Raw genomic sequence first — 16,255 nt, 5'->3', positions numbered from 1 at the left:
CACATATGTTGAACCACCATCAGATGGTTATTGGGATATTCCAATTTCTCCCAATGCCAACTACTTTGTTGTCTTTGACTCCTTCGACCGCAGTCTTCCTTATCACAAACGTCTGCCAATGGAATTCGAAAGGCTGACTCGCTTTATGGCTCTTCAGTTGAAAACATTTGGTCTAATGATAGACCATCTGCAGTGAAGAACTACAAGATGCAGAAATTTATGAAAGCAGACTTTGCTCAATTCACTCTGACCAGAAGAGAGCATGATTACATCCGCACCCAGGCAGACTTCCCCTGCATGAACCCTGAAGAAATATTTCTCATTGCCAGAGTTTTTCAGAACAAGGCAGAGAAACATCCTAAGATACAAATAGCTCTCGACAAAGCCAAATCCTTCCTCAAGGAAACTATCTGTGACTTTGCGAAGATTGATGCGGACATCCACCCCACCATCCTCAAGAAATTTGACCTTCCACCACTTGAACCAATGTCAATGCTTACAGAAGGTTTTGAAGAAAGATCTCTAGGCACAACCAACTTCCCAGAACTTGGCATCATATTCAAACGGAAGACAGAAAATGTCAAATATTTCATTCTGATGAATGCCATGTATCGCCTGCCCAAGAAGCAACTTGACATATGCAAGACCGCAGTAGAAAGATCAAAGCACACTATTGCTGAAGTCAAGTTTGAGATCTACAGAAGAATCATATGGCTAGAAAATGTTAGAAAATTTTGGTGGATTTTGATCAAGTTTCTCAAACTTGATAACTAAACCAAAGTTAAAGAGGTCACTTAGGGGGAAATTGTTGAAACATAAAAGTTACCCTCTTGAACTTAACTACCGCAACGGTTCAGTACTTGCAGCCAATTCAGCACCGGAGTCAATCTCTACAACTATGACCGCAACCATTCTCCATCAGCAACCATATCATCATCCATAGTATTCAAGTCTTTCCTATCCGCAATCTTAGTTATTTCTTTTACTATGTAATTCACTCTATTGTCCAGCATGCCTTGCACGGCTGCTCATAGAGTTGTTCTTTTCTAAACTCTATAAATAGAGACTCTTTCTTATGTATTATGTACTTGTGATATATCCGAGTGTGAAAACTCTTAACTTCTCAATACACAAGCTTTCTCATTCAATCATCTTTCTTATCTTCATCAGTTATCTATCTTATTACTCTTCACACTCAAACTGCTACTGGAACATAACCTCTCTTCGAAGCAAGTCTTCTTGACTTAATCACTAAACATGATCTCGCTTACTAACTTGGAGTGATTGCATTCTTTGTTATGAATCAGTTTAAGTGTATTCTTGATATAACTTTTGTCATTTATCTTTCTTTACTTTCCGCAACCAACTATCTAACTATCTAACTTTATTATTGTTGAGCTTTTAAATCCTTAGAGATTAACTATTCCGCAACTTACTTGTTCTAACGTTTGTTCAAGTGTGTCTTCAAGTTTTTCTCTCAACAAATATAACTATTTTATTTACGTGAATCAAAATAAAAAAAGTTACAAAAACCATAAATAACCAAAATTATTAAAAAAAAAAAAGCAAAAAAAAACTCAAACACCAAAATTGTAATATATTCATACATTTTACACTTTTTGGAAAATGTCAAAAAAAAGTTATAAAGTTGATGAAAAATAAAACGAAACAACGAAAAAAAATAAAACGGGAAATAATTAAAAAATAAAATACGATATAATTAAAAAATAATATGAAAAAAATTATAAAAAATAAGACTAAAAAATAAAAATAAAAAAAAATATATATATATATATATATATATATATATATATATATGAAAAAACCAAAAAAAGATGAAAATGTAAAATGTATTAATATATTAGAGTATATTAGAATTTGGTGTTTGAGTTTTTGTTTTTTGTTTTTGTATTTTTCATTACTTGAATCAATATAAATAAAAACAATAGAAGACTAATAAATAATTAAAATTATAACAAAAATAAAAAACAAAAGGTCAAATAATGATAATGATAAATGCAAACATAAAGTTGCTAACGATATTAACTAGGGAGCATAAAAAAACATGAATAGTAACGACATAAAATTAAAAATAATAAAAAATAAAAAACATTAACGCTTCAATTCGTAAATAAGAAAAATTAAAGGAAAAGTAATTTTGACATGGTTTATCAAATTTAAGTTTATTTACTTGATTCAAAATAAATAAAAATATAACAAAAAACCATAAATAACTAAAACTATAAAATAAAATAGATAACAAAATGTCAAAAAGATAAAAAAAAAATTATCAAATTGTTGAAATTATATATATATATATATATATATATATATATATATATATATATATATATATATATATATATATATATATATATATAAATACAAACTGCGAAATTTATAATTTATATATATATATATATATATATATATATATATATATATATATATATATATATATATATATATATATATATATATATATATATATATAAAATTTCAAATTTATAAAATTACACGAATGGTCCTTGAGGTTTGTAGTGAATTACAATATTGGTACAAGGGCAAAATAGTCTTTTCCATTAAAATCTAATAGCTGAAAAGTTAGATTTAACGGCAGGAGGACCTTTCATGTAATTTTACAAACCACAGGGACTAGTCGCGTGGCTTTTTACTAAGAAGTCCTCAAAATGCGATATTTTGTAAACCACATGGACCAATTGTGAAATTTTGTCAAAAAAATTGAACTAGAAGTGCAAAAATCAAACAAACATGTGGAACGTTTTTGTAATTTAGTCTAATAATAATTTTTTTTCCTGATCTCATCCCAAAATACAAAATTTTGACTAGTGTGTTGAATTCCTAATTTTACATCCACACGTATAAAAAACTTAAAATTTAATTAGGATTACAAAATGTTTTATGTGAATAATATAATATTTTTGACAGTCTACAAAAAGTACAAAAATAAAACTATAAAAAACCACAAGATGAATTACCAACTACATCGAAGAATTAGAACCTTGGCTAAAACAAGCCCATGCGACAGTGGGGATTGGGGATGATGCAAAAATAAAGAAAAAGAAATATATAGTTCAAATATCTAATAGGGAAATTGTAACCCACAAATACATGTATTTGAGGCATTGACATACTTGTTAATGGGCACAAAGAGGGTGTTGAGAAGGATTAATTACAATAATTGTATGTTTAAATTAAAAAAAAAACAAATAAAATGCCAAACTAACTTGATAATGTCTAAAACAAATTGGGATAATTTCATATATACCTTATATAATAATAAATGGATGTTTGGATAGGAAAAAAAGAGATGTTTATTATTTATTCTCATAATAAGCTACTTTGAGTGTTTGGATAAAATTCAGCTTATTAAGCTAAATAAGCTAATTTTAATAAGCATCTCTCCCCATGCTTATTGCTTATTCCCACCACAAATAAGCACCACAAATAAGCAATAAACTATGCTAATCCAAATACCTCCTAAATATCATATTTACCCTCTCTAATATTAAAATATCATATATACCTTAAATAAACATCCAAAATATTATATTTGCCCTAAACTTTTTTTAAATCATTTTTTAATCATTATATTTATAAAATGACTATTATACCCTTATTATTAATCCAAGTTTAAAATATCATCTTTACCTTTTATAAATTTCCAAAAATCATATTTACCAAAAAATAACCATTTAAAAAAAATAGTTAATATAGTTTAAACAAAACAACAAAAAGAATTACGAATTCTTATACCACCTCTTTTGCTACAATAACGATTTCTCATATCTACTTTAATACCCTTAAAGCAACAAGTGACAATGCATAACTAGTTTTTTCTTTAAGTTTTGCCACTTTCGATGAAACTTCCTAAACTGCAATAAAATATGATTTTTCAGTTAAACAATATATCCAAATATTGTTTCATTAATTCCATCACAGAGAAATACCATGTTTGCTTTGAAAATAGATACATGTATTTTGAGAAGCCAAACATAAGATACTGAGTTCAACAAAATAAAAAACCACAAGACATATTTTTTTCATATGGACGTTTCCATCCATATGTGCCTCAAACAAGTCTATCAAGCTTTCAAAAACAAAATACGTTTAACTAACAAAAACACATTTGAAAATGAACGACTATCGTTGACATTTGTTCCTTCTTTCTGAGGTGGATGTTTCATTTGTATTCAAATTTTGAGGTGCAGGATTCTTGTATGTCTTTTCACGGTGTCCGTATTCACCACATCACAGACACTTGTGTTTTCTTTTAGACTCACTTGATGATTTAATTCTATTTTTTTGGGCGTCCAATCAGACGCTTGATAATAGGCGGCTATATTTTATCTCCGTCTTGTTGCTTCCATTGATCCGCTCCGGGCATTGGAGCAATTTCAAAAGCATATGCTTCTTTATATTTCTCTATTGTGTAACATGAATCAACGTACTTTTCCCAATTAGCATCCCTTGTAAAAGCAATAAAAGCCACTGCATGCACACATGGAAGGCCTGTAACTTGCCCCACTCGACAAATACATTTTCGTTCATCTAGGTAGACATCCCAACGTTTTCCCTTGCACTTCACTTCAGCTTGATTGTCACGACTTCTACAAACTTCATATTCACCCAAGTTCTACATGCAAAAAAAAAGTTGTTGACATGTTATAGATATGTAATTGAACTATAATTTAACATACTTACCTTAGAAATGTCGTTGAGGTTAAAAGACACTTAAAACCAATCATATAAAACAGGTTATTAATTATAATGACTATTTGGAGGTAATATATACACATCTATATAATCACATTTTCATTTTTACCATTAAGCCTACAAATTGCGATATCCATCTATGTTGTGTCCTAGAGATGAGATTTAAAACCGAAAAACCGAACCGGAACCGGAATCACACCGAAACCGGAACCATTAAAACCGGAATATATAGAACTGGTTCCGGGTTTAAAAATTGGCTTTATCCGGGTTTGGGTCCATCGGATCCGGGCAAATTCGGTCTAAAAACGGAACCGGTGTTAGGAACCGAAACCACTTTTAGGGGTTGGAATCGGTTTTTATGAAGCGTTTAAAACATGCATATCTCGTTCTTTTCAAGTCGGATTGACATACGGTTTTTCCAACGTGTAGTTTAGAGTTTGTACATGATTTTAGACTATAATTTTGTCAATTTTGGTTTTATAATCATTGACTTATAGTCCCCCAAAGTCGAGATATCAAAGTTGGAAGTTTTTAGTTTTTCAGTTTTTAGTATTCTGTGAAAATTTTAAAACATGCATATCTAATTCGTTTGAAATCAGATTCATATGCGGGTTTTTCCAACTTGTAGTTTAGAGTTTGTACATGATTTAGACTATAATTTTATCATTTTTATTTAATATTCAATGATTTACAACCCTCCAAAGTCGGGATATCAAAGATGAAAATTTTCAACTTTTCAGCTATTTGTTTTTACTTTGAATTATGTGAAAATGTTAACACATGCATATCTCATTCGTTTAAATTCATATTGTCATTTGATTTTTTCCAGAGTGTAGTTTCGAGTTTGTACATGATTTTAGATTATAATTTTGTCAAGTTTGGTTTCATATTCAATGATTTACAGTACCCCGAAGCCGGGATATAAATATGAAAATTTTTAAAGTTCAACCCACTAAGTAGTAAGTAATTATCAAAAAATTTCGGGTTCTTTGGGTTTTCCTGTTCTAAAAATTCCTAGTTTTGTAGACCAACTTTACGTAATATTAAAAGTTTATTTTCGGGAAAAAAAAGTACATTATGTACTCAAGTTTCTCAACATTTCGAAATTTGGATAGTATTTTTTCCGAAATTTTTAAACATGTTAGAAATCTCTAGAACAAATCCGAAATTATGAGAACACATTTTTTAGTAACAAATAAATAAATATAGCAAATGAAAAATAGATACAACATAAATGCATAAAATATGACATTTAATTGAAAATTGATGATATTAGACATTTGAATGAAGAAAATCTACGATAAAGTCTCAATATTTTAGGTCAATTTACGGTTTAATCGTAACTTTTATTTTTAGAACAAAAAAATCTTGATTAATTTATATTTTATCCAAATTAACGAAACCGTAATTAATATTTTTTTTTAACAGAAAATGACAGATTATCGTATAAAATTAAATAATATGGATTTTCTATTCAAAAAATAAATATTGAAATAAAATCGTAAACTGAACCAAAATATAGAAACTTTATCAGAGGTTTTCCTTCGAGTTAACCATTTTGAAATGGAAATAGATGATTTTTGAAAAGTGTTTTGATTCAAATGAGGAAAAAAATACACATTATATATTTTGGGGGTGTTTGGGATTGCTTTTTGAACTTCAAAAAGATTTTGATAAAATAACTTATTGAATTATGATTTTTTTTTCAAAATAATTTTTTAAAAAAGTATTTGGAATGACTTTTGTGGGGAATATGTTAATAAGTCAATAAGTTCAATATATATATATATATCTATATATATATATATATATATATATATATATATATATATATATATATAAAATGATTAAAAATGAGTTACTGGTTTACTATTTTTCCAAAAAGTAAGACATGTCTAACTTTTCAAAAACTCATGAAAATGTTTTTAACTTTTCAAAAACTTATTTGAAAAAGGGTTTTTCTGTTTGTCAAACACAATTTTTGACTTATTAGCTTTTTGGATAAAGTTCATCCCTTTCTTCTTCGACCCCATATGCTACATATGTGTCACATCAATTCTCTATCTTCTTATTTCCAACGTACAATGCATGAAAAAAAATCATTCCTCTAAACTTATGGCTTTTGGTACAAAGTTACGATGCATATGGTACAAGTGGAGATGAGAGAAAATAGAGTCGGAGCAATGGTTCAACAAATCACTTATCTCTTAGCTCGTATGGTAAAAGGGGGGATGGTGTTCCCTTAGGTACCATCGATACCTAAAGGATTCCGCATCCTATTTATCACCACACCCAGTATCCTAATAGTCATATTTGTAATACCCATAACAATTGCACAAAATATTCACAGTTTTATCCTTCGGGTTGTATCCAACAATAACGATAAATTTGGTCTTGATTTTTAGTTTTGTCATTGTATTATAAAATTTTTCTACAAACGATTAAAGTTTACAAAATATTCATTGTTATTAGGAGTTTTGACTTAAATGACCATCGAAGTTACAAAAGCGTATCGTTTTATCCACTTAAGTTTTCACGATGTTCAATAAGCCACTTAAGCTCATTTGTGGTTAGATACGGTGTCGTTAGTTTGAAGTAAAAATGAGTGTGTTGAGTCGGTTATAATGACCACTTTTTGGGTTTTATGGTCGTTCATTTTTGTAGGAAATAAGCACCATAAGAAGTGGATCATGTACATGGTCCAAGACTTTTCATTTAATTGGTTTTTAGGTAGAAATAGAAATTTTACTATTTTTGGATGAAAAATCCAATTAACGCCTACTTTTGTACTGTTTTGCTCTACCTTCTTGCTAATGTGTGGTTTTTATTGTATTGTTGTTGTTCTAAACAAATCAACGAGAACTAAAAACATACATACACACATTAGACCTGGTTTGGTGATGAAGAAAATCTACAATCAAACTTTAGTGCGTTTATAGATGAACTTTATTTGGGTTTTTTTTACCTAACCCAAAAGAGAGAGAATGGAGAAGTGAGTAATGGTGTAGGTTGCAACGGTGGTGGTTGTAGTGGAGACAATACCTCCCTAGGTCGATTTTGGCGAGTAATGGTGAAGGTTGCAGCAGTGGTGGTCACTGGTGGTTAAGCGGTGGCGACGACACCTTCCTATACTGATTTCAGCAAGTCAGTGGAGAAAGGCATGATTGGATGGGTGAAACAAGAGAGATAGGGACGTGAAGTCTTGGACATGAATAAAAGGTCGTAAGAGCAAGAGAAAGAATTAAAGCATATTTTTTAAATTGTCATGTAGGCTCCACATACGCATAAAAACTAGTTAACCGAGAATAAAATGACATAAGGGGCAATTCAACCAAAATTCAAGACCTTAGTGGTTGATTATGCCTCGTCAGAACTTAAATGGTTAAATCGATAAATTTTCGTGACTTCAATGATCATTTAAGCTGAGAGCTGTTCAACAACGACCGATTTTATGTCACTTTCTAAACCAGATCAAACCAGATAGTTTCTTCAAAAATGCTTTGGACTAGTTAAAAATTGCTTGAACCGGCATATTGTAATTGAATAGTTGGATTTCATTGGCCCGTTAAAAAGAATCCATTTCCAAAGCAAATTGAACAGCTCGATCAATCATGTTATTAGAAGTGTACATAACTTGAAGTCCGACGATGCACACCACTACCGAACACAACTTCGACACACCAGTCCAAACGTTGATCTTCTCAACTTGGAAACCTTTTACTTATCAACTCCGATGTTCTCAAAATAGAAACTTTTTTACTTATCAACTGACATGTCTATGACTTTATAATATAGTTCATTATGATAAGGGTTTATGTTTGTGGATGTCAAAATAGTGGGTATATATATATATATATATATATATATATATATATATATATATATATATATATATAGTAACGCCCAAAAATTTAAGCCAAATTTAAACTTTTCCAAAACACTTAAACCATTTAATATTACATAGTTTGTTTTCAAATTACTAATTATTAGAGTATCCAAGTATCAAATCATAAAAATCATAACAGCAGGAGGAACGGTACGATCATGCCTTCGCCTTCCCGCGATCACCAGAGGTACCTGAAACAACAACTGAAACTGTAAGCCCGAAAGCTTAGTGAGCTACCCCAAAATACCAACCTCATAACCATATAATGTAATCATTTAAGCAAACAACATGCATAATGAGCCTTCAGCCTGACTGGGCCGCCTCGCAGGCCTTTAGTTTATCTGGACCGTTCTCCGAGCCTTCGACACGTCTGGACCGCCTCACAGGGCCTACAGCCTATCCGTACCACTCTCCGGGCCTTCGATCTGACTAGCATACCCTCTTGGGTTTGTAGTATATCCGGACCACCCTGGGTATGTTGGCCTTTAGCACAAAGCAGGACCGCCTCAACCCAACCCCCAATCAAACAAACATGTGCACATACATATCATATGCTATCATAATAACAGTCAAACCGGTCTAGCAGATCAAATAGCATAGCAACATCATATAACCATGGCACCGACCTATCCAAGTCACTAACATAGCATAATCCTATAAACAGGATACCGACCAACCAGGTCACTTAGCATAAGCATGACATCATCCTAACTACTGGGATGCAAAACAGTAAACATATCATGTATTAAACCGGATACAATCCATAAAGGGCCGGCCTTGGTGCCTTAGACCCTGTTGATATAGTGAGGATAACTTACCTCACAATGTCGCACTGAAAATGATAGGCTCAAACTCTCGAATCACCAACACGAACTCCACCACCTATAGTTATCATAAAACCCCTTTATCCATAAATCTCCAAATTACCAAATAGCCTCAGGAGTCAACTGGTCAACTCTTGGTCAAAGTCAAAGTCCACAGTGAAATTCAACAGTCCATGTTGACTCGACTCGTCGAGTGTAGCTGACCGACTCATCGAGTCCTTCCTAAACTCGAGAAGTCGTGAAATCCGTGATTGGCTCGTCGAGTTCCCTTTTAACTCGCCGAGTTCATACGTGTCTAAGAATCAGGAAAAACCTTAGCCGACTCGTCGAGTCTTCAAACGACTCGTCGAGTTCAAGGCAATCTTCAACAGACTCGCCGAGTTTGTTCATCAACTCGACGAGTTCATGACCATCTTCATATGACTCACCGAGTTGGCTATGCAACTCGCTGATTCCTTGCAGACCTTCATCCATGCAGACACTTTTTAAGTCATGCCAAGGTTCCATATTACAATTCCAAGCTTCTAAGTCATGTTTCTCACGTAAAGTTGCAAATTTTACACGCATGCAAGGCCCTAAAGGCTCTAAATGACCAATCTAAGCTTCTAATGGAACTTTAAACCTTAGGAGAGTCTCATGCTTGCAAGAGTTGGAAACTTTAAGGACTTAGGACTCAAAAGAGGTTCAGATTCGAAGTTTCAACTTCAGATCTAGCTCCCATACCAAAATCACTTTATGAATAACTAAAGGAAGCCCTAGTTTTCACATATGAATGATTCTAGAAGAAAATAGGTTAAGGTAACAGCTTATTACCTTCAAGATGTGCCCCAACTGAAGTAGACTCTTGATCCACACAAAATCCTTGATGATAGCCTCTTGATCTACAAGTTTCCTTCACAAAAGTCACTTCTCAAAGCTCCAAAACACTCTCCAAGCTCTCACTCACGGAAATTAGGGTTTCTGGCTCTCAAGGGGTGATAGAGGACAGTGGGAGGCGCTAATGGTCCAATATATAGGGTACAAAAACCCTGAAACTTAGGGTTTCCACTGCCAGCTCCTACTCGTCGAGTCCCCCATGCCGACTCGACGATTCATTCAATTAGTGACGTGTCCTGGCCTGCTGCTACTCGACCAGTCATAGCGTCAACTCGTCGAGTAGACCTTAAACATGAAATCTAAATGGAAAATTAATGATACTTGACGGTTGGGATGTTACACACACACACACACACACACATATATATATATATATATATATATATATATATATGTAACACCCTGTTTGAAAGTATTCGGTTGTGGTCTTAGAAACCAAAGAGTAGGGGCAATTAGGCTTTTATGGGTCCCGGGTTTTATTCGAGAGGTTTTAGGTTTGGAGGTGTCGAGGGGAGCGTAGGGCTTCTCGCCACCTTTTCATGGATATAAAGTTCATCGGAAACGGAGTTAGAATGAAGGATTTATGACTCTTTGAAGTAATTGGTGAAAAGGGCCCCTAATGGAAATAAATGACAAGGAAGGACCATGCATGCAAAGTGGAAGGCGCGTGGGTACGCCCAATGTATAAAAGGAAATGGCCGCGGGTGTTGTTGGTGTACGCCCAGCGTACGTCCAGTTTCCAGAAACCCTAATTTTAGGGCCAACCTCTATATAAAGAACTTAATGGATCAAACCCTAGCCTCCTTATTTGTTCCCCAACCTTAGAGATAACCTAGAATGCCTCATCCCATTATTCTTTTGTGGTTTTAACCTTAAGAAGCTCATTTTGGTGGTGTAAGCTTGGAAGAGGAAAAAAAAGTTGGCAAGGAAGAACTTGGGATGTAGCACCTGGTTCCTGGTACGTACTCCTTGTGTATAATATTTTAATTTCGTGCATTTTTGCCTTGGACTCGGCGAGTTGAAGGACCAACTCGCCGAGTAGGAGCGGGATAAGGCGCGGGGTTTGAACTTTGGACTCGGCGAGTAGACCCTTTTTGGACAAAAACCCTAATCCGGGTGTTTGCACCCTATTTAAACGCTCTAACTTGGCCTCCTTCATCCCTAACACTTCCAGAGAGTTGTAGAAAGAAACCCTAGCCCCCATATTGTTCTTGAGAGTGATTTTGGCTTTGTGGACAAGGTTTGGAGCTTAGAGGAAGGAAGAGGAGGTTGAAGTGTGCAAGGACGGGAGGTAGATCCAGAATCTACACTGTGAGAAGCTTCCATTCAGGTAGACAAGTTCTTACCTTGATCACTAGTTCATTAGATCTCCTTTTATCCCAAATTAGTGGTTTCCAAGCCCTAAAACCTCAAACTCCATGTATTTATGCTCTAAGTTTTGAAAGGACTTCGGATTGGGATCTTATGGACATCTTAGAAGTATAAAGTCTCTGTGGTTGGAGTTATTGAGGCCCCTATTGAGTGTATGACCCCTTAAAGAGATTGGATTTGCCTTCTTGAGCTTATAGGCCATGCATGCACGTAAAGTTTGCAACTTTACGTGATAAGCATGGCCTAGGAGCATGGATCTATGGTTTTGAAGCGTTGCATGTCTCAAATTTGGTCTGTATGGGAAGTGGGTCGAAGGGACTCGGTGAGTCCCAAAGTAGAACTCGGCGAGTTCTATGAAGATGGTCTTAGACTCGGCGAGTTGGATGAACAACTCGGCGAGTCCTATGAAGATTGCCTGGAACTTGACGAGTTGTTCTTCAAACTCGGCGAGTCATATGAACTTTCACTGAGAAAGAGGGGTTTAAGTGTTGAAGGTCCAACCCTTCGTCTCTGCATGCGAAATTAGAAATTTAACGTGTAGCAATAGTCCCACAACTCCAAATCCTCTTAAGGGATGCTCTGGTGAGGATTTGGAAGCGAGTAGGAGGACTGCTCGTGGGACTCGACGATTTGTTCTTGGACTCGGCGAGTCAGATCACGAGTCGGTTCTATAGTCCTGAGTGGTGAGTTAAGGGTGACTCGGTGAGTGGGAAGAGGGACCTGGTGAGTAGGACAAGGTTAGTAGGAGAAGGACTCGGCGAGTCTGTGCCACGACTCAGCGAGTCCAGTCAACTGGAAGTTGACTTTGACCAAGGAGTTGACCTTGGACCTGGGTTGGGTCAGTCAATTGACTAAGGGTATTTATGAGTGGCTAATCAATGTTTATGGATTTGTAGCCGGAGGATTACCGGTGCAGCAGCCAAACGTCTAGCAGTCAGACTTTCGGTAGCTACTTTTCGAGGTGAGTTACCTTCCAGTAGCAGTGGGTCTACGGTCACAATGCCGGCCCACCAATAGGAGTTGTATGATAAATTTTTGTCTCTATGATATTCATCTGGGGTTGCTACTACCTGTGGTTTGCTTATGTGCTAGTATGATATGTTGCTATGTGATATGTGTTATGTGGTAGCAGTAAGGGGTGAAATAGTCCCCAGTATCCGGTGGTGAGGACCGAAGGGGAGGCCAGCACCCAGATATGCTAGGCAGTATCCGGTCGTAAGGACCGAAGGGGAGGCCAGCACCCAGATACGCTAGGCAGTATCCGGTCATAAGGACCGAAGGGGAGACCAGCACCCAGATATGCCAGGCAGTATCCGGTCGTAAGGACCGAAGGGGTAGGTCAGGCACCCAGATATGCCCGACAATATATGTATGTTATGTGATTATATGGTATGTGGTACAGTGGGGGAACTCACTAAGCTTCGTGCTTACAGTTTTCAGTTTTGGTTTCAGGTACCTCTTATTCGAAGGGGAAGGAGCTGGCGCGTTAACGGCCCATCACACACTTGCCTAGTATTCCGCACTACGAGACCCTCCTGGGAATTTTTACTCTGACATTATTATGTTTTATAAAAATGTTTTTCAAGACATGCGATAACTTTTATGAAATGATATGATTGGTGAACGTGTTAATTCCAATGTTTGCTAAGTACATGTTTTAAAAATGAAAGTTTTGGCTCGTATTTTTGGGATGTTACAAGTTGGTATCAGGGTCCTGGTTTGAGGGATTCGGACACACCTCCGGGGGTGTCTGAACTCAAATCGAGGGATTAAAAGATTTTAAAGAAGAAAATATTTTCTAAAAATCTAAGCAAAGAGTTTTAAGAAGGAACGAAGTGTGTGATGTGCGCGACCGGCCGAGCTCAAGTAAGTATTCCCCAAAGTACCCATACCAGCTTATGTTATGTTTATTAGTTTCAGTAGAACAACATGCTAGAATAGGACTAAGGATCTAGGAGTGATGCCTTAGGTGCCTGCTTTATGTGCTTCATTGTATGAAAATTGCATGCTAGAATTGAGTAGACAACAGTAGGATAGCCTGTTAGGGTTATGCCTGATAGTATGAGTTTAGCATTGTATGCTAGTTCAACTTTTCTCTATGAGGACGGATTTGCTTGAGATTGTTCCCTTTTTGTCTGAATGTTGCATGCTTTGTGCTTCGTGGGACTCTGAGTGATGGGAGTTAGACATTAGGTGAATACATCACGTCACATATGATCAGGGTTGAATAATCTTAGAGTGCTGGATTTGGCCCTATTGCGCAGCTCTTGTCTGAGTCTAACCGTTGTAGGGCCGAGTCTGTTACTCGAAGGATTATTTGAGCCTGACCACATGTGATGGTATTCAGGTAATGACTAATTGACATTACAAGGAGGCCTTCAACAGCTGAGGACCGGGTAGGGTGGAGTTAGAGATATTCCAGGGGCAAGCCTAGGATGAGTATAGCAGTAATTAGCAGTAGTGAAAGGGACCTAGTAGAGTCAAGGCAGTCCTTGGAGAAGGTACGGATAGATGTGGAAGGTAGTATGGGCCCGTACTACTGAAAGCAGAGGATCCGTACCCGAACCGAGGAAGGCCAAGATAAGACCAGGGAACTTGTAGTAGGTGTGATCCCTCCAGAGGTATCAGTATCGCTAACAATTATTATTTATGTATTTCAGAATGGTGGTACTTGTTGGGTTTTGAGCATTCTAACACTCCTAAGTGTACATGCAACCCTAAATACCTTGGATCTATGTTTTCTCTATTATACATACAAATAAGAACTTCCAAGGTATTATCCTAATCTAGCATACAAAAAACAATAACTATAGCAAGATAGAATACATACCTCTTTGATGTAGAAAGTCTTCATGAAGCTTGAGTGCCTAGTGCCCCAAGTGTGACACCTCAAATGGAATCACAATCATCAAAACACTTGGAATGACTTGAGAGAATTCTATACTCATCAAAATCGGCTAGCCCTTTCACTTCACACACTAGTGTGATTCTAGTTGCCAATTTTGTCAAGAATAAGATCTTTATATAGTGTTACAATTAGGGTAAACCCTAATTGTCATGACTTTCCATTTCCTTGGATCCATGGGTACAAATACACCATGGAGCATCCATGGACCATCCTATGGGTTTTAGCCCAACTTGATTATCCATGGAGCATTAGCCCACTATACAAGTATGGATGATTTACACAATGAACCCATATATTTAATTAGTCTTCTTTTGATCACTTAATTAATCCTAGATTAATTCTTGATCAATACTAATTAAATAATCTTATTATTCTTATTATTAATATACTAGAACTTATAATATATTAATAACCATAAGTGTCTTATTTCTCTCATCCAAGTGCATGATGGTATGCAACCCAAATGGACCATGCCGGGTCGGGTCAAGTCTTACCAATTATAGTTATGGACTTAGACATTAATCCAACAGTCTCCCACTTGGATAAGTCTAAAACTATTATTGCGTATGACTTCAGGAACCAACCGGCAATCGTAGCTCTCAAAAGCTTCTGTCGAACTCTGACCTTGTAGATGAACTCTGACCTTTGTCAGTGACTTGTCCATTAGATAAGGGATCATATATTCCTCCATTCTAGATATCATATGGACTGAGACACGGATTATAATCATTCTCTCTGTCCATTTGTTGTTTCCCGATTTCCGATTTATGACGACTGACTAATTGAACAAATCAAATCAGTCCTGGCCCGGCCGAGCACTTTCATTTGTCATCATCAAATCATCGAGGGGCCCACAGATGTCGCTTTTATCCCGAAGGTAAAAGGAATGGATAAACTTCGACTCATATGGCTTGTTCTACTACTTGTTGAATCATACACAAAGGCACGTTTTATAGCACAGAGTTACCAAATGCGGTTTCGTGCAATCAATGTACTATCAACTCATAGTAACAACTCATATCTCTAGGTTTGAAGAATATAAGATATTATCGTCTCATGATCACTCGTGATAAAATTCATGAAGTGATTCCAATGAGCGCGGGTTGAATCCAATACTCAGAACTTATGAGCACTCATGAGTGTTGTAGCCCTTTGTCCAACACCTTAGACCTCTACAAGCCAACCCATGACAGTCTTAATTCATATCTACTTCCAACATATGACCGACTGTGGATGGTTTGAATAACTTAGTCATTCCGGAAGAATAACCTAGTTTATTCGGGAAGTCAAAAACATGCAAAATGAAACACAATAATAATCGAATCCAATATGGTCTCAGAACTTATGAATATAAATAAAACACCTTTTATTTATCACCATATGATTACACATTATTCATTGTATACTGTTTCAGCTATCAACTTTATTCTTGAATTTCACACAATAGTTGTCCCATGCTCCAAGCATGTACACTATGTTTTCTTAAACACTAGTCATGCCACACACCAAGTATGCATACTATGTTTGTCTATGACCTTTACTTTGTGAACTAGATCAATTGAACATAAACTCAATGATTCTCTTTTCACACTCCCAAATCCTTATCGCAAATGCAAGAATTCCAAATTCATGCCATTTACTGAAATCTGTTAG

General features: G+C 35.6%; 1 pseudogene; it reads left to right on the top strand.

Moving 5' to 3' along the window:
• Nucleotides 1–207: 207 nt before the first annotated feature.
• Nucleotides 208–16,255, top strand: part of LOC145049465 (serine/threonine-protein phosphatase PP2A catalytic subunit-like) — a 34,505-nt pseudogene continuing 18,457 nt past the window's right edge.

Source organism: Lactuca serriola, chromosome 5, assembly GCF_051521515.1.
Source record: "Lactuca serriola cultivar US96UC23 chromosome 5, Lser_US96UC23_V15, whole genome shotgun sequence".
In the NCBI taxonomy this organism is placed as follows: Eukaryota; Viridiplantae; Streptophyta; class Magnoliopsida; order Asterales; family Asteraceae; genus Lactuca; species Lactuca serriola.
Note: the sequence above shows the minus strand (reverse complement) of the source record. Positions and strands in the feature narration are given on the sequence as shown.